General features: G+C 45.6%; 1 long non-coding RNA gene across 1 annotated transcript; it reads right to left on the bottom strand.

Moving 5' to 3' along the window:
- Positions 1-971: 971 nt before the first annotated feature.
- On the bottom strand, positions 972-2,823 carry LOC137308244 (uncharacterized). Its single transcript, XR_010959460.1, has 2 exons — positions 2,605-2,823; positions 972-1,253 (listed from the first exon to the last, which is right to left on the bottom strand). It is a non-coding gene; the product is annotated as an uncharacterized lncRNA (long non-coding RNA).
- Between the last annotated feature and the right edge of the window lie 18,333 nt (positions 2,824-21,156).

Genomic DNA, 21,156 nt, shown 5'->3' with positions numbered 1-21,156 from the left:
GTCCCGTCAAACATTCCCAGGGCAGGTACAGGGTTAGATACAGAGTAAAGCTCCCTCTACACTGTCCCGTCAAACACTCCCAGGGCAGGTACAGGGTTAGATACAGAGTAAAGCTCCCTCTACACTCTCCGGACAAACACTCCCAGGGCAAGTACAGGGTTAGATACAGAATAAAGCTCCCTCTACACTGTCCCGTCAAACACTCCCAGGGCAGGTACAGGGTTAGATACAGAGTAAAGCTCCCTCTACACTTTCCCATCAAACACTCCCAGGGCAGGTACAGGGTTAGATACAGAGTAAAGCTCCCTCTACACTGTCCCGTCAAACACTCCCAGAACAGGTACAGGGTTAGATACAGAGTAAAGCTCCCTCTGCACTGTCCCATCAAACACTCCCGGGGCAGGTACAGGGTTAGATACAGAGTAAATCTCCCTCTACACTGTCCCATCAAACACTCCCAAGGCAGGTCCAGGGTTAGATACAGAGTAAAGCTCCCTCTACACTGTCCCGTCAAACATTCCCAGGGCAGGTACAGGGTTTGATGCAGAGTAAAGCTCCCTCTACAATGTCCCATCAAACACTCCCACAGCAGGTACAGGGTTAGATACAGAGTAAAGCTCTCTCTGCACTGTCCCTTCAAACACTCTCAGGGCAGGTACAGGGTTAGATACAGAGTAAAGCTCCCTCTACATTGTCCCTTCAAACACTCCCAGGGCAGGTACAGGGTTAGATACAGAGTAAAGCTCTTTCTCCAACGTTCCATCAAGCAATCAAGCAATGTGTGTCTCCTTCCAATTCTGTCTGAACAAACCCGTTCAAGTGAGATATCTTGAACCTTGAACGGTCAGAGTGCTGACACTCTGGGACACCTGTCTTATCCTACGATTCCCACATCTTCCCGCAGCCTCATAAGACCCCTGAACAACCCATCCTCGGACACAATGATCCTAAAGAGAAACAAGACACGGATATGAAGCTGTGATCAATGCAGTGAGTTTTATTTCTCAGTACAGCCCATTATTCAGACAGCAGTAATACAGGGTCAGGGGGATATGGGACCGACACAATCAAACAAATCCTGCTCCCCGTGAACGAAGGTTTAATTCAGTGAGAACTTGGGGAGCTCGGGCTGGTGAGAATCGGTCTGCAACAATGGAACTCATCGTGGCAGAATACCGGCAGAGTCTCCTCGTTTGTGTTACAGGAGCCCTCTCGACACATTCCTTCAAGCGAGCTGCAGATATCCATGAGTCCTAAAATCAAAAATGAAGAGTTAATTGATTGACTGTTCTGGACACAGAGGGTGGGAGAACAATGAGAAAACATGAAGCTGAGTCTGTCCGTGTTACCGCAACTGACTCTGGACCACACATGAACCTCAGCTCATTTGTACTTCATTAAACCTCACACTGACCCCTCCCCGACCTGTAGAGACTCACTCTTTGTTCTCCAGGGCAGCCCAATAGTTTTTCCACAGAATGGAGCCCAGCATTCCCGCGATCTGAGACTAGAGACAAAGAAAAGAAAGATCTAACATTTATATGGAGCCTTTCCCGTCAACAGAAGGGCCCAAAGAGTTTCACAGACAAAGGATTATTTCTGAAGTACCGACATTGTTTTGTCGCCAAATTGCTCACAGCAAAGTCCCACAAACAGCAAATGAGATTTGACAGTGTGGGGATTTTCTGGTCATGTTAGTTGAGAGAGTGAGGTTGGTCCAAGACACCAGGAGAACTCCCAGCTCTTCAAATAATGCCACCAAGTGTTTCTTGCCCCATGAACAGGTCTCCGTTTAAAGATTCATTCAAAAGATGGCACCTCCAACAGTGCAGCACTCCCCCAGTGCTGGGCTGTATGTACTGGAGTGGGACATCAACCCACAACTTGGTCACTCAACTCCCAACTGAGGTAAACTGACACCCGGCTCCTGAAAATTGATAGTTTCACCGCTTGACTCCTCCACTTATTTAGTGTCCTCATATCCTGATCTCGATGAAGGTTGCAGAATTATTAGGATTAAAGAAACCAGTTTTGAAACCCTTTTGATCCAATCCCCTCCCCTCATTGTGTGAAAAACTGACTCATGTCTGGGGATCGGTTCCTCAGACGCCTCCAGTATCGCTCCCAATTCACCATTCTTCATCTGTGGGTCTGAGAATTGAGTGTGGGGGAAAGGGGCTGAAGGAGTTCCTGATCCCGTTCACACTCTCACACTTTGTAGCAGGCAGCACTGATCGGGAGCAAGAACTGTGAGTTTCCCCCTCCATAGTGCCTGGGTACTGAGGCCAATTACAGAGTCTCCCAAACAGGTCAATGATCCGGCTGGGATCCGCTGACTCAGCACCGGCCAGTAATTTGTGATTTAATGCCCGGTCTGTTTGGATCCTCACACAACACCCACCATTCCCACTCCCCGCTCAGGTACCGACTAAACAATCGGGGGATTTACCTGTGGAACTGGTTCAGGTTAAATTCTTCAATCATTCTTACAATAATATTCATTTTACCAATCAAACCGTGAGCTTCAGTCAGAGAATAAAATAGATTAAAAAATACAAAACTATCTGATCACTTTCTGCTGACAGATCGGGGAAATGTACAGACCTGAACCATCACGATCTTCCCTGAACCCCCCTTGAACATTGATGGAGTGAGTCAGCACCAGGACTCCAAATACCAAGAGCAGGACTTTGATCATCTTCCGCTGAGTTCCTCAGAGTCAGGATCAGACGGCCGAAGTTCACAAGTTCTGTATCTAGACTCAGAGAGTTGGCTGTATTTATAATCCGATGCACGGGGAGGGACTCTCTGAAAATATTCTGGGAAAATTTCCCTTCTGTGTGACGGTGGATCAGTTGGCAGCCTGCCTCAGTTGGCAGTTCTCTATCTTTCAGATCACAAGGTTGCGTGTTTGGCCCCACGACATGGTTTGAAACATGAGCTCATCTGACAGGATGTGCCAGGTACACAAGCAGGACATTTAACACTTAACTCCACCCCAGTATTGCATCCACATGAGCTATGAATCAGACCCGACGATCCAGCTCGCTCCCCTTGCTCTTTAATATTTCACAGTCTGATCTCTCTTCCACCGGTAAACACTCAGAATGACCCGGGACTGAGAGCAAACCCCTTTTAATCAGGGACAGAATGAACCGGGACTGACAGCACATCTCTTTCAAACGGACACAGAATGATCCTGGACTGAGAGCACATCTCTTTTAAACAGACACAGAATGATCCGGGACTGACAACACATCCCTTTGAAACAGACACAGAATGATCCGGGAATTATAGCACATCCCTTCTAAACAGGCACAGTATGATCCGGGAATGACAGCATACCCCTTTCAAACGGACACAGAATGGTACGGACTGACAGCACATCCCGTTTATACAGACACAGAATGTTCCGGGACTGACAGCACATCCCTTTTTAAAAGACACAGAATGATCCGGGAATGACAGCACACCACTTTTAAACAGACACAGAATGATCCTGGACTGACAGCAGATCCCTTTTAAACCGACACAGAGTGATCCGGCACTGACAGTGCACCCCTTTTAAACAGACACAGAATGATCCGGGAATGAAAGCATATCCCTTTTAAACGGACACAAAATGGTACGGACTGACAGCACATCCCTTTTAAAAAGACACAGAATGATCCGGGACTGACAGCACATCCCTTTTAAAAAGACACAGAATGATCCGGGACTGACAGCACATCCCTTTTATATAGACGCCGAATGATCCGGGACTGAAAGCACATCCCTTTTATATAGACGCAGAATGATCCGGGACTGATAGCACATCCCTTTTAAACAGACACAGAATGATCCTGGACTGACAGAACACCCATTTTAAACAGACACAGAATGATCCTGGACTGACAGCACATCACTTTTAAACAGACACAGAATGATCCGGAACTGACAGCACATCCCATTTAAACAGACACAGAATGATCCGGGAACGACAGCACATCTCTTTCAAACAGGGACAGAATGTTCCGGGACTGTCAGCACATCCCTATTAAACAGACACAGAATGATCCGGGACTAATAGCACATCCCTTTTAAACAGACGCAGAATGATCAGGGACTGACAGCACATCCCTTTTAAACAGACATAGAATGATCCGGGACTGACAGCACATCCCTTTTAAAAAGACACAGAATGATCAGGGACTGATAGCACATCCCTTTTAAAAAGACACAGAATGATCAGGGACTGACAGCACATCCCTTTTAAAAAGACACAGAATGATCAGGGACTGATAGCACATCCCTTTTAAACAGACACAGAATGATCCGGGAATGAAAGAACACCCCTTTGAAACAGGCACAGAATGATCCTGGACTGACAGCACATCACTTTTAAACAGACAAAGAATGATCCGGGAATGACAGCACATCCCTTTTAAACAGACAAAGAATGATCCGGGAATGACAGCACATCCCTTTTAAACAGGCACAGAATGATCCGGGACTGACAGCAAACCCCTTTTATACAGACGCAGAATGATCCGGGACTGACAGCACATCACTTTTGAACAGACACAGAACGATCCGGGACTTGCAGCACATCCCTTTTAAACAGACGCAGAATGATCCGGGACTGACAGCACATCACTTTTGAACAGACGCAGAACGATCCGGGACTGACAGCACATCCCATTTGAACAGACACAGAATGATCCGGGACTGACAGCACATCCCTTTTAAACAAACACAGAATGATCCGGGACTGACAGCATACCCCATTTGAACAGACAAGGAATGATCCGGGACTGACAGCACACCCCTTTTAAACAGACACAGAATGATCAGAGACTGACAACACATCCCTTTTAAACAGACACAGAATGATCAGAGACTGACAACACATCCCTTTTAAACAGACACAGAATGATCCAGGAATGAAAGCATACACCTTTCAAACGGACAGAGAATGATCCGGGACTGACTGCACATCCCTTTTAAACAGACACAGAATGATCAGAGACTGACAACACATCCCTTTTAAACAGACACAGAATGATCAGAGACTGACAACACATCCCTTTTAAACAGACACAGAATGATCCAGGACGGACAGCACATTCATTTTAAACAGACATAGAGTGATCCGGGACTGACTGCACATCCCTTTTAAACAGACACAGAATGATACGGGACTGACAGCACATCCCTTTTAAACAGACACAGAATGATCAGGGACTGACAACACATATCTTTTAAACAGACACACATTGATCCGGAACTGACAGCACACCTCTTATAAACAGAAACAGAATGATCCGGGACTGACAGCACATCCCTTTTAAACAGACACAGTATGATCCGGGACTGACAGCACATCCATTTTAAACAGACACAGAATGATCCGGGACTGACAGCACATCCCTTTTAAACAGACACAGAATGATCAGGGACTGACAGCACATCCCTTTTAAACAGACACAGAATGATCAGGGACTGACAGCACATCCCTTTTAAACAGACACAGAATGATCAGGGACTGACAGCACATCCCTTTTAAACAGACACAGAATGATCCAGGACGGACAGCACATCCCATTTAAACAGACATAGATTGATCCGGGACTGACTGCACATCCCTTTTAAACAGGCACAGAATGATACGGGACTGACAGCACATCCCTTTTAAACAGACACAGAATGATCCGGGACTGACAGCAAACCCCATTTAAACAGACACAGAATGATCCGGGACTGACAGCAAACCCCTTTTAAAAAGACACAGAATGATTCGGGACTTGCAGCACATCCATTTTAAACAGACTCAGAATGATCCTGGAGTGACAGCACATCCCATTTGAACAGACACAGAATGATCCGGGACTGACAGCATACCCCATTTGAACAGACAAGGAATGATCCGGGACTGACAGCACACCCCTTTTAAACAGACACAGAATGATCAGAGACTGACAACACATCCCTTTTAAACAGACACAGAATGATCAGAGACTGACAACACATCCCTTTTAAACAGACACAGAATGATCAGAGACTGACAACACATCCCTTTTACACAGACACAGAATGATCCAGGACGGACAGCACATCCATTTTAAACAGACATAGAGTGATCCGGGACTGACTGCACATCCCTTTTAAACAGACACAGAATGATACGGGACTGACAGCACATCCCTTTTAAACAGACACAGAATGATCAGGGACTGACAGCACATCCCTTTTAAACAGACACAGAATGATCAGGGACTGACAGCACATCCCTTTTAAACAGACACAGTATGATCCGGGACTGACAGCACATCCCTTTTAAACAGAAAAGAATGATGAGGGACTGACAGAACATCCCTTTTAAACAGACACAGAATGATCCGGGACTGACAGCACATCCCTTTTAAACAGACACAGAATGATCAGGTACTGACAGCACATCCCTTTTAAACAGACACAGAATGATCAGGGACTGACTGCACATCCCTTTTAAACAGACACAGAATGATCAGAGACTGACAACACATCCCTTTTAAACAGACACAGAATGATCAGAGACTGACAACACATCCCTTTTAAACAGACACAGAATGATCCAGGACGGACAGCACATCCCTTTTAAACAGACATAGAGTGATCCGGGACTGACTGCAGATCCCTTTTAAACAGACACAGAATGATCAGAGACTGACAACACATCCCTTTTAAACAGACACACATTGATCCGGAACTGACAGCACACCTCTTATAAACAGAAACAGAATGATCCGGGACTGACAGCACATCCCTTTTAAACAGACACAGTATGATCCGGGACTGACAGCACATCCCTTTTAAACAGACACAGAATGATCCAGGACGGACAGCACATCCCATTTAAACAGACATAGAGTGATCCGGGACTGACTGCACATCCCTTTTAAACAGACACAGAATGATACGGGACTGACAGCACATCCCTTTTAAACAGACACAGAATGATCCGGGACTGACAGCAAACCCCTTTTAAACAGGCAAAGAATGATCCGGGACTGATAGCAAACCCCATTTAAACAGACACAGAATGATCCGGGACTGACAGCAAACCCCTTTTAAAAAGACACAGAATGATTCGGGGCTGACAGCACATCCCTTTTATACAGACGCAGAATGATACGGGACTGACAGCACATCTCTTTTGAACAGACACAGAATGATCCGGGACTTGCAGCACATCCCTTTTAAACAGACTCAGAATGATCCTGGAGTGACAGCACATCCCATTTGAACAGACACAGAATGATCCGGGACTGACAGCATACCCCATTTGAACAGACAAGGAATGATCCGGGACTGACAGCACACCCCTTTTAAACAGACACAGAATGATCAGAGACTGACAACACATCCCTTTTAAACAGACACAGAATGATCAGAGACTGACAACACATGCCTTTTAAACAGACACAGAATGATCCAGGAATGACAGCATACACCTTTCAAACGGACAGAGAATGATCCGGGACTGACTGCACATCCCTTTTAAACAGACACAGAATGATCAGAGACTGACAACACATCCCTTTTAAACAGACACAGAATGATCAGAGACTGACAACACATCCCTTTTAAACAGACACAGAATGATCCAGGACGGACAGCACATCCATTTTAAACAGACATAGAGTGATCCGGGACTGACTGCACATCCCTTTTAAACAGACACAGAATGATACGGGACTGACAGCACACCCCTTTTAAACAGACACAGAATGATCCTGGAGTGACAGCACATCCCATTTGAACAGACACAGAATGATCCGGGACTGACAGCACATCCCTTTTAAACAAACACAGAATGATCCGGGACTGACAGCATACCCCATTTGAACAGACAAGGAATGATCCGGGACTGACAGCACACCCCTTTTAAACAGACACAGAATGATCAGAGACTGACAACACATCCCTTTTAAACAGACACAGAATGATCCAGGAATGACAGCATACACCTTTCAAACGGACACAGAATGATCCGGGACTGACTGCACATCCCTTTTAAACAGACACAGAATGATCAGAGACTGACAACACATCCCTTTTAAACAGAAACAGAATGATCAGAGACTGACAACACATCCCTTTTAAACAGACACAGAATGATCCAGGACGGACAGCACATCCCTTTTAAACAGACATAGAGTGATCCGGGACTGACTGCACATCCCTTTTAAACAGACACAGAATGATCAGGGACTGACAACACATCCCTTTTAAACAGACACACATTGATCCGGAACTGACAGCACACCTCTTATAAACAGAAACAGAATGATCCGGGACTGACAGCACATCCCTTTTAAACAGACACAGTATGATCCGGGACTGACAGCACATCCCTTTTAAACAGACACAGAATGATCCGGGACTGACAGCACATCCCTTTTAAACAGACACAGAATGATCAGGGACTGACAGCACATCCCTTTTAAACAGACACAGAATGATCAGGGACTGACAGCACATCCCTTTTAAACAGACACAGAATGATCAGGGACTGACAGCACACCCCTTTTAAACAGACACAGAATGATCCAGGACGGACAGCACATCCCATTTAAACAGACATAGAGTGATCCGGGACTGACTGCACATCCCTTTTAAACAGACACAGAATGATACGGGTCTGACAGCACATCCCTTTTAAACAGACACAGAATGATCCGGGACTGACAGCAAACCCCTTTTAAACAGGCAAAGAATGATCCGGGACTGATAGCAAACCCCATTTAAACAGACACAGAATGATCCGGGACTGACAGCAAACCCCTTTTAAAAAGACACAGAATGATTCGGGGCTGACAGCACATCCCTTTTATACAGACGCAGAATGATACGGGACTGACAGCACATCACTTTTGAACAGACACAGAATGATCCGGGACTTGCAGCACATCCCTTTTAAACAGACTCAGAATGATCCTGGAGTGACAGCACATCCCATTTGAACAGACACAGAATGATCCGGGACTGACAGCACACCCCTTTTAAACAGACACAGAATGATCAGAGACTGACAACACATCCCTTTTAAACAGACACAGAATGATCAGAGACTGACAACACATCCCTTTTAAACAGACACAGAATGATCCAGGAATGACAGCATACACCTTTCAAACGGACAGAGAATGATCCGGGACTGACTGCACATCCCTTTTAAACAGACACAGAATGATCAGAGACTGACAACACATCCCTTTTAAACAGACACAGAATGATCAGAGACTGACAACACATCCCTTTTAAACAGACACAGAATGATCCAGGACTGACAGCACATCCATTTTAAACAGACATAGAGTGATCCGGGACTGACTGCACATCCCTTTTAAACAGACACAGAATGATACGGGACTGACAGCACATCCCTTTTAAACAGACACAGAATGATCAGGGACTGACAGCACACCCCTTTTAAACAGACACAGAATGATCCAGGACGGACAGCACATTCCTTTTAAACAGACATAGAGTGATCCGGGACTGACTACACATCCCTTTTAAACAGACACAGAATGATACGGGACTGACAGCACATCCCTTTTAAACAGACACAGAATGATCAGGGACTGACAGCACATCCCTTTTAAACAGACACAGAATGATCAGGGACTGACAGCACACCCCTTTTAAACAGACACAGAATGATCCAGGACGGACAGCACATCCCTTTTAAACAGACATAGAGTGATCCGGGACTGACAGAACATCCCTTTTAAACAGACACAGAATGATCCGGGACTGACAGCACATCCCTTTTAAACAGACACAGAATGATCCGGGACTGACAGCACATCCCTTTTAAACAGACACAGAATGATCAGGGACTGACAGCACATCCCTTTTAAACAGACACAGAATGACCAGGGACTGACAGCACATCCCTTTTAAACAGACACAGAATGATCAGGGACTGACAGCACACCCCTTTTAAACAGACACAGAATGATCCAGGACGGACAGCACATCCCATTTAAACAGACATAGAGTGATCCGGGACTGACTGCACATCCCTTTTAAACAGACACAGAATGATACGGGACTGACAGCACATCCCTTTTAAACAGACACAGAATGATCCGGGACTGACAGCAAACCCCTTTTAAACAGGCAAAGAATGATCCGGGACTGATAGCAAACCCCATTTAAACAGACACAGAATGATCCGGGACTGACAGCAAACCCCTTTTAAAAAGACACAGAATGATTCGGGGCTGACAGCACATCCCTTTTATACAGACGCAGAATGATACGGGACTGACAGCACATCTCTTTTGAACAGACACAGAATGATCCGGGACTTGCAGCACATCCCTTTTAAACAGACTCAGAATGATCCTGGAGTGACAGCACATCCCATTTGAACAGACACAGAATGATCCGGGACTGACAGCATACCCCATTTGAACAGACAAGGAATGATCCGGGACTGACAGCACACCCCTTTTAAACAGACACAGAATGATCCAGGAATGACAGCATACACCTTTCAAACGGACAGAGAATGATCCGGGACTGACTGCACATCCCTTTTAAACAGACACAGAATGATCAGAGACTGACAACACATCCCTTTTAAACAGACACAGAATGATCAGAGACTGACAACACATCCCTTTTAAACAGACACAGAATGATCCAGGACGGACAGCACATCCATTTTAAACAGACATAGAGTGATCCGGGACTGACTGCACATCCCTTTTAAACAGACACAGAATGATACGGGACTGACAGCACACCCCTTTTAAACAGACACAGAATGATCCTGGAGTGACAGCACATCCCATTTGAACAGACACAGAATGATCCGGGACTGACAGCACATCCCTTTTAAACAAACACAGAATGATCCGGGACTGACAGCATACCCCATTTGAACAGACAAGGAATGATCCGGGACTGACAGCACACCCCTTTTAAACAGACACAGAATGATCAGAGACTGACAACACATCCCTTTTAAACAGACACAGAATGATCCAGGAATGACAGCATACACCTTTCAAACGGACACAGAATGATCCGGGACTGACTGCACATCCCTTTTAAACAGACACAGAATGATCAGAGACTGACAACACATCCCTTTTAAACAGAAACAGAATGATCAGAGACTGACAACACATCCCTTTTAAACAGACACAGAATGATCCAGGACGGACAGCACATCCCTTTTAAACAGACATAGAGTGATCCGGGACTGACTGCACATCCCTTTTAAACAGACACAGAATGATCAGGGACTGACAACACATCCCTTTTAAACAGACACACATTGATCCGGAACTGACAGCACACCTCTTATAAACAGAAACAGAATGATCCGGGACTGACAGCACATCCCTTTTAAACAGACACAGTATGATCCGGGACTGACAGCACATCCCTTTTAAACAGACACAGAATGATCCGGGACTGACAGCACATCCCTTTTAAACAGACACAGAATGATCAGGGACTGACAGCACATCCCTTTTAAACAGACACAGAATGATCAGGGACTGACAGCACATCCCTTTTAAACAGACACAGAATGATCAGGGACTGACAGCACACCCCTTTTAAACAGACACAGAATGATCCAGGACGGACAGCACATCCCATTTAAACAGACATAGAGTGATCCGGGACTGACTGCACATCCCTTTTAAACAGACACAGAATGATACGGGACTGACAGCACATCCCTTTTAAACAGACACAGAATGATCCGGGACTGACAGCAAACCCCTTTTAAACAGGCAAAGAATGATCCGGGACTGATAGCAAACCCCATTTAAACAGACACAGAATGATCCGGGACTGACAGCAAACCCCTTTTAAAAAGACACAGAATGATTCGGGGCTGACAGCACATCCCTTTTATACAGACGCAGAATGATACGGGACTGACAGCACATCACTTTTGAACAGACACAGAATGATCCGGGACTTGCAGCACATCCCTTTTAAACAGACTCAGAATGATCCTGGAGTGACAGCACATCCCATTTGAACAGACACAGAATGATCCGGGACTGACAGCACACCCCTTTTAAACAGACACAGAATGATCAGAGACTGACAACACATCCCTTTTAAACAGACACAGAATGATCAGAGACTGACAACACATCCCTTTTAAACAGACACAGAATGATCCAGGAATGACAGCATACACCTTTCAAACGGACAGAGAATGATCCGGGACTGACTGCACATCCCTTTTAAACAGACACAGAATGATCAGAGACTGACAACACATCCCTTTTAAACAGACACAGAATGATCAGAGACTGACAACACATCCCTTTTAAACAGACACAGAATGATCCAGGACTGACAGCACATCCATTTTAAACAGACATAGAGTGATCCGGGACTGACTGCACATCCCTTTTAAACAGACACAGAATGATACGGGACTGACAGCACATCCCTTTTAAACAGACACAGAATGATCAGGGACTGACAGCACACCCCTTTTAAACAGACACAGAATGATCCAGGACGGACAGCACATCCCTTTTAAACAGACATAGAGTGATCCGGGACTGACTACACATCCCTTTTAAACAGACACAGAATGATACGGGACTGACAGCACATCCCTTTTAAACAGACACAGAATGATCAGGGACTGACAGCACATCCCTTTTAAACAGACACAGAATGATCAGGGACTGACAGCACACCCCTTTTAAACAGACACAGAATGATCCAGGACGGACAGCACATCCCTTTTAAACAGACATAGAGTGATCCGGGACTGACAGAACATCCCTTTTAAACAGACACAGAATGATCCGGGACTGACAGCACATCCCTTTTAAACAGACACAGAATGATCCGGGACTGACAGCACATCCCTTTTAAACAGACACAGAATGATCAGGGACTGACAGCACATCCCTTTTAAACAGACACAGAATGATCAGGGACTGACAGCACATCCCTTTTAAACAGACACAGAATGATCAGGGACTGACAGCACATCCCTTTTAAACAGACACAGAATGATCAGGGACTGACAGCACATCCCTTTTAAACAGACACAGAATGATACGGGACTGACAGCACATCCCTTTTAAACAGACACAGAATGATCAGGGACTGACAGCACATCCCTTTTAAACAGACACAGAATGATCCGGGACTGACAACACATCCCTTTTAAACAGACACAGAATGATCCGGGACTGACAGCACATCCCTTTTAAACAGACACAGAATAATCAGGGACTGACAGCACATCCCTTTTAAACAGACACAGAATGATCCGGGACTGACAGCACATCCATTTTAAACAGACACAGAATGATCCAGGACGGACAGCACACCCCTTTTAAACAGACACAGAATGATCCAGGACGGACAGCACATCCCTTTTAAACAGACATAGAGTGATCCGGGACTGACAGCACATCCCTTTTAAACAGACACAGAATGATCCGGGACTGACAGCACATTCCTTTTAAACAGACACAGAATGATCCGGGACTGACAGCAGCTCCGTTGAAAACAGACACAGAATGTTCCGGGACTGACAGCACACACCATTCAAACGGACAAAGAATGATCCGGGACTGACAGCACATCTCTTTTAAACGGACACAGAATGATCCGGGACTGACAGCACATCTCTTTTAAACGGACACAGAATGATCCGGGACTGACAGCACATCCGCTGTAAACAGGCACAGAATGATCAGGGACTGACAGCACATCCCTTTTAAACAAACCCAGAATGATCCGGGACTGACAGCACATCCCTTTTAAACAGACACAGAATGATCCGGGACTGACAGCACATCCCTTTTAAACAGAGACAGAATGATCCGGGACTGACAGCACATCCCTTTTAAACAGACACAGAATGATCCGGGACTGACAGCACATCCCTTTTAAACAGACACAGAATGATCCGGGACTGACAGCACATCCCTTTTAAACAGGCACAGAATGATCAGGGACTGACAGCACATCCCTTTTATACAGACACAGAATGATCAGGGACTGACAGCAAATCCCTTTTAAACAGACACAGAATGATCCAGGACTGACAGCACACCCCTTTTAAACAGACACAGAATGATCCGGGACTGACAGCGCACCCCTTTTAAAGAGACACAGAATGATCCTGGACTGACAGCACATCCCTTTTAAACAGGGACAGAATGATCAGGGACCGACGCTTTCCCTGATCTTTCTCTGAAAATATGCGGAAGATGGAACCCTGATCTTCACTTCCTGGACGATAACTCCGACCACAGACTCCAGCGGATCCAGTTAGTGACCAGACTGTTTTGGGCAAGGTGAGGCGCAGCTCAATCAACAACCATTGTCCAAAACCCCAACCACAAAACTGTCTCCTACAAGGGCTACAAAGAATGATTGGTCTTGACCTCATCTATCGGTCTCAATCTGGAAAATCATTTTGAGTGAACTCGCGTTCGGCAAAAACAGAGGAAATCAGGAAGAAAATGGAGATCCAGAGAAAGTGGGAATGGAAGAGGGAGATTGACAGACAGAGAAGTTTGGGAGACAAGTCGAACGAGGGTATGTGAGGGAGGGAGACGTGGACACTGAGGCACAGCAAGAGAGGGAATGTCTGAAACTATGTGATTGATTGCAGTAAAGTGTATAGTGGGGCGGTCGGGGAATCGCAGGACCAGCCTGGGATTGCAGCACGGAAAATTAAAGTAAAAATGACCCATTGGTGAACGAGGTTTCGATATTTCTTACACTCTGTCCTTGTGGTTGCAATTTTCATTTATTACATTAAATTTAGAAATTGTGGCTTTGTCATTGTACAATTCATTGTCCCAAAAGGCTACTCAGCTGGTCGATATGTAAAAGTGTGATTGTTAACGGTCAGATGGCACCATCACTCATTTGTTCAAGAGTCTGCTATTAATGTCAGTAGGTCGGCCTATTAGGGGTTTATTACACTATAATTATCCCACTGTTTTATCTTCGTTACCTGAATATTGCAGTCTGCATTCCTTTTTGCAGCAGCAAAATAAATCGCCTTCACTGAGACATGCGTTCGTCTCTAATTGCGGAGATAGAATTCGTTTATTACCCTATTCTGGCAGCAATTGGAGTACCTGGTAGGTCATTACCAGCACGTATGCTGTAAGTAACATATTGGGCCAGAAATCGCTCCCGATTAACGCCCAACAGTGCGCTCCATTTTTAGTGGCGAATTGAAGGAGAGCCCGCAGTAACTATTTGGTGAGCGTTGCCTCGCGGCTATGCATGATTTCTAGCCCAACGTTTAATTATATTGTTTGTTGTGCTCTGAGTCTGGCAAACATAATATGTTGATCCTCAACGCTTTGTGATACAGTTAAAACTTTCATTCCTGTCTGGTTGGTAAATACACCCAGTAACTCGTGCTCGCTCTGTGCTGAGCCGTCGAGTCTGCGGGTTAAGTGTGTTCTTGGTGCTCACTGGCCAGGAATGGGGAACACGGGCAGGGCGCTCAGTCCTGAGTGGAATCCATTGACTCCTGGTGGAAAGCGCGCTTGTCCTGGAGATCGGGTTAAGAAGAACTGGGTGAGATTGTCGTGTTTCCTGAGGACCGATCGCCTGGGGTTCCGGAGAGCAGATTGCTGCTGTGTACCTCGGCATGAGTCAGTGCCTTCAGGATAGAAGGTCAGTGAACAAACGGAATATGCATCAGATAGGCAAACCCATATTACAGAACCTGTCCTGCTGGCTTAAAGGTACGATCTTGTGTTCCCATCAAATGTTCGCCTCAGGTCATAACTCTGTTTCTGGAAAATGGCTTTCTTGGACTGTTTATGTACTTGATGGTTCAAGTATTGTAAGGACTAGTGGTAAAAAAGATGTCTGCGAACTTCAATCCAAGTCTTGGCATATTGATTAGGGAGGGGGATTAACTGGAGAACATTAGTGAGGATTGGTGGTTATTTGTACTTCTACAGTGCGGCTTCTGGGATCGATCACTTTTTCTGAAGATTCGACTGTCCTTTGATTTTCTCATGCCTTGTGCTGAGGTATAAAAACTGTACCTGGTTAAGAAAATAAGAAATAGGAGCAGGAGTCGGCCATATGGCCCCTCGAGTCGACTCCGCCATTCCATAAGATCCTGACCGACCTTTTACCTCAACTCCACTTTCCCGCCCTATCTCTTGATTCCCTTATTTACCAAAATCTATCGATCTCAGTTTTGAACAAGCTCAACGACTGAGCATCCCAGCCCTGTGGGGTAGAGAATTCCAAAGATTCACAACCCGCTGAGTGAAGAAATTCCTCCCCATCTCAGTCCTAAATGACCGCTCCCTTATTCTGAGACTATGACCTCTAGTTCTACACTGTCCAGCCAGGGGAAACAGCCTCTCAGCATCTGCCCTGTCAAGCCCCCTCAGAATCTTGTATGTTTCAATGAGATCACCTTTCATTCATCTAAACTCCAGCGAGTATAGGCCCTTTCTACTCAATCTCTCCTCAGAGGACAACCCTCTCATCCCAGGAATCAATCTAGTGAACCTTTGCTGCACCGCCTCTAAGGCAAGATTCCTTGGATAAGGAGACCAAAACTGTACACAGTACTCCAGGTATGGTCTCACTAAAGCCCTGTACAATTGTAACAAGTTTTCCTTACTCTTGAAATAAAGGCCAACATACCATTTCCTTTCCTAATTGCTTGCTGTACCTGCATGTTAACTTTCAATGTTTCTTGTACAAGGACACCCAAATCTCTCTGAACACCAACGTTTAACAATTTCTCACCTTTTAAAACATATTCTGTTTTTCTATTCTTCCTACCAAAGCGAATAACCTCACATTTCCCCAAATTATATTCCAACTGTCACCTTCTTGCCACTCACGTAAACTGTCTAAATCCCTTTTCAGACTCTTTGTGTCCTCCTCACAGCTTACTTCCCCACCTTGCTATGTTTCGTCAGCAAACTTGGATACATTACGCTCGGTCCCTTCACCTAATTCATTAATATCGATTGTAAATAGCTGAGGCCCAAGCACCGATCCCTGCGGTACCCCACTAGTTACAGCCTGCCAACCTGAGAATGACCCGTTTATCCCCACCCTCTGTTTTCTGTCCATTAACCAATCCTCTATCCATGCTAATATATTATCCCAAACCCCATGAGCCCTTATCTCATGTAGAATCATAGAATCATAGAAGTTTACAACATGGAAACAGGCCCTTCGGCCCAACATGTCCATGTCGCCCAGTTAATACCACTAAACTTGTCCCAATTGCCTGCACTTGGCCCATATCCATCTCTACCCATCTTACCCATGTAACTGTCCAAATGCTTTTCAAAAGACAAAATTGTACCCGCCTCTACTACTGCCTCTGGCACCTCGTTCCAGACACTCACCACCATTTGAGTGAAAAAATTGCCGCTCTGGACCCTTTTTTATCTCTCCCCTCTCACCTTAAATCTATGCCCCCTCGTTATAGACTCCCTTACCTTTGGGAAAAGATTTTGACCATCTGCCTTATCTATGCCCCTCATTATTTTATAGACTTCTATAAGATCACCCCTAAACCTCCTACTCTCCAGGGAAAAAAGGCTCAGTCTATCCAACCTCTCCCAAAAAGTCAAACCATCAAGTCCCGGTAGCATCCTAGTAAATCTTTTCTGCACTCTTTCTAGTTTAATAATATCCTTTCTATAATAGGGTGACCCGAACTGTACACAGTATTCCAAGTGTGGCCTTACTAATGTCTTGTACAACTTCAACAAGACATCCCAACTCCTGTATTCAATGTTCTGACCAATGAAACCAAGCATGCTGAATGCCTTCTTCACCACCCTATCCACCTGTGACTCCACTTTCAAGGAGCTATGAACCTGTACTCCTAGATCTCTTTGTTCTATAACTCTCCCCAACGACCTATCATTAACGGAGTAGGTCCTGGCCCGATTTGATCTACCAAAATGCATCACCTCACATTTATCTAAATTAAACTCCATCTGCCATTCATCGGCCCACTGGCCCAATTTATCAAGAGCCAGTTGCAATCCTAGATAATCTTCTTCACTGTCCACAATGCCACCAATCTTGGTGTCATCTGCAAACTTAATAACCATGCCTCCTAAATTCTCATCCAAATCATTAATATAAATAACAAATAACAGCGGATCCAGCACCGATCCCTGAGGCACACCGCTGGTCACAGACCTCCAGTCCAAAAAACAACCCTCCACAACCACCCTGTGTCTCCTGTCGTCAATCCAATTTTGTATCCAATTGGCTACTTCACCTTGGATCCCGTCTACTGCACAGCCCTCATCTATCTTCTTGGTTACCCCTTCAAAAAAATCAATCAAATTCGTGAGACATGATTTTCCACTCACAAAACCATGCTGACTGTTCCTAATCAGTCCCTGCTGCTCCAAATGCCTGTAGATCCTGTCTCTCAGAATACCCTCAAACAACTTACCCACTACAGATGTCAGGCTCACCGGTCTGTAGTTCCCAGGCTTTTACCTGCCGCCCTTCTGAAACAAAGGCACAACATTTGCTACCCTCCAATCTTCAGGCACCTCACCTGTAGCTGTCGATGATTCAAATATCTCTGCTAGGGGACCCGCAATTTCCTCCCTAACCTCCCATAACGTCCTGGGATACATTTCATCAGGTCCCGGAGATTTATCTAACTTGATGCGCGTTAAGACTTAAAGCACCTCCCTCTCTGTAATATGTACACTCCTCAAGACATCACTATTTATTTCCCCAAGTTCCCTAACATCCATGCCTTTCTCAACCGTAAATACCGATGTGAAATATTCATTTAGGATCTCACCCATCTCTTGTGGTTCCGCACATAGATGACCTTGTTGATCCTCAAGAGGCCCGACTCTCTCCCTAGTTACTCTTTTGTCCTTTATGTATTTGTAGAAGCTCTTTGGATTCTCCTTTGCCTTATCTGCCAAAGCAATCTCATGTCCCCTTTTTGCCCTCCTGATTTCTCTCGTAACTCTACTCCGGCAATCTCTATACTCTTCAAGGGATCCACTTGATCCCAGCTGCCTATGCATGTCATATGCCTCCTTCTTCTTTTTGACTAGGTCCTCAATCTCCCGAGTCATCCAAGGTTCCCTACTTCTACCAGCCTTGCCCTTCACTTTATAAGGAATGTGCTTACCTTGAACCCTGGTTAACACACTTTTGAAAGCCTCCCACTTACCAGACGTCCCTTTGCCTGCCAACAGACTCTCCCAGTCAACTTCTGAAAGTTCCTGTCTAATACCATCAAAATTGGCCTTTCCCCAATTTAGAATTTTAACTTTTGGGCCAGACCTATCCTTCTCCGTAGCTATCTTAAAACTAATGGAATTGCGATCACTGGTCCCAAAGTGATCCCTCACTAACACTTCTGTCACCTGCCCTTCCTTATTTCCCAAGAGGAGGTCAAGTTTTGCCCCCTCTCTAGTCAGGCCATCCACATACTGAATGAGAAATTCCTCCTGAATGCACTCAACAAATTTCTCTCCATCCAAGCCCCTAATGCTATGGCTGTCCCAGTCAATGTTGGGAAAGTTAAAGTCCCCTACTATTACCACCCTATTGTTCTTGCAGCTGTCTGTAATCTCCTTACATATTTGCTCCTCAATTTCCCGTTGACTATTTGGGGGTCTGTAGTACAATCCTATCAAAGTGATCTCTCCCTTCTTATTTTTCAGTTCTACCCATATAGACTCAGTTTGCAAACCCTCGGATATATCCCCTCTGACTACTGCCGTGATGTTCTCCCTTATCAAGAACGCAACTCCCCCTCCTCTCTTACCTCCTGCTCTATCTTTCTTATAGCATCTGTACCCTGGAACATTGAGCTGCCAGTCCTGCCCCTCCCTTAGCCATGTTTCAGTAATAGCTATAACATCCCAGTCCCATGTACCCATTCATGCCCTGAGTTCATCTGCCTTGCCCATCAGACTTCTTGCATTGAAATAAATGAAGTTTAATCTAGACTTCCCTTGGTCTTTGCCCTGCTTTCTCAGACCATCTGTCCGGTCATGTTTTGTACACTCTCCCTTACTGCCTTTTGTTTCTGTCACTACTTTACTTCCCACTGACTTCCTGCATCGGATCCCATCCCCCTGCTACATTAGTTTAAACCCTCCCCAACAGCACTAGCTAACACTCCCCCTAGGACATTGGTTCCAGTCCTGCCCAGATGCAGACCGTCCAATTTGTACTGGTCCCACCGCCTCCAGAACCGGTTCCAATTCCCAGGAATTTGAATCCCTCGAGCCACGTATTCATCCTAGCTATCCTGTCATTCCTACTCTGACTAGCCCGTGACACTGGTAGCAATCCTCAGATTACTACATTTGAGGTCCTACTTTTTAGTTTAACTCTTAACTCCCTAAATTCAGATGTAGGACCTCATCCCGTTTCTAAACTATATCATTGGTGCCTCTATGCACCACGACAACTGTCTGTTCACCCTCCCCCTCCAGAATGTCCTGCAGCCGTTCCGAGACATCCCTGACCCTTGCACCAGGGAGGCAACATACCATCCTGGAGTCTCGGTTGCGTCCGCAGAAACGCCTGTCTATTGCCCTGACAATCGAATCCCCTATCACTATAGCTCTGCCACTTTTTGTCCTGCCCCCCTGTGCAGCAGAGCCAGCCACGGTGCCATGAACCTGGCCGCTGTCACCTTCCCCTGGTGAGCCATCTCCCCCAACATTATCCAAAACGGTATACCTGTTTTGGAGGGAGATGACCGCAGGTGACCCCTGCACTACCTTCTTACTCTTCCTCCGTCTGTTGATCACCCATTCACTATCTCCCTCAGTAATTTTTATCTGATTGAACTGCTGCTCGACACCAGTTCGTCTGCTACCCACTGTTCAGTGGAGGTGACTGAGCCGACTTCTCCCAGAATGCCCGTCAGCTGGAAGCTTTTCCTTCTGGTAGTCACTGAAGGGCTTCTTCTGCTACCCGCTGCTCAGTGGAGGTGACTTAGCCGACTTGTCTCAGAATGCCCCTCTGTCTCCGCTGCTGGATGCTTTCCTTCCTGGTAGTCACTGAAGGGCTTTTTCTGCAACCCACTGTTTAGTAGAGGTGACTGAACCGACTTCTCCCAGAATGCCCATCCGCTGAATGCTTTTCCTTCTGGTC

Source organism: Heptranchias perlo, unplaced genomic scaffold (genome assembly GCF_035084215.1).
Source record: "Heptranchias perlo isolate sHepPer1 unplaced genomic scaffold, sHepPer1.hap1 HAP1_SCAFFOLD_125, whole genome shotgun sequence".
Lineage (NCBI taxonomy): Eukaryota > Metazoa > Chordata > Chondrichthyes > Hexanchiformes > Hexanchidae > Heptranchias > Heptranchias perlo.
This window is presented reverse-complemented; position numbering and strand designations above follow the sequence as displayed.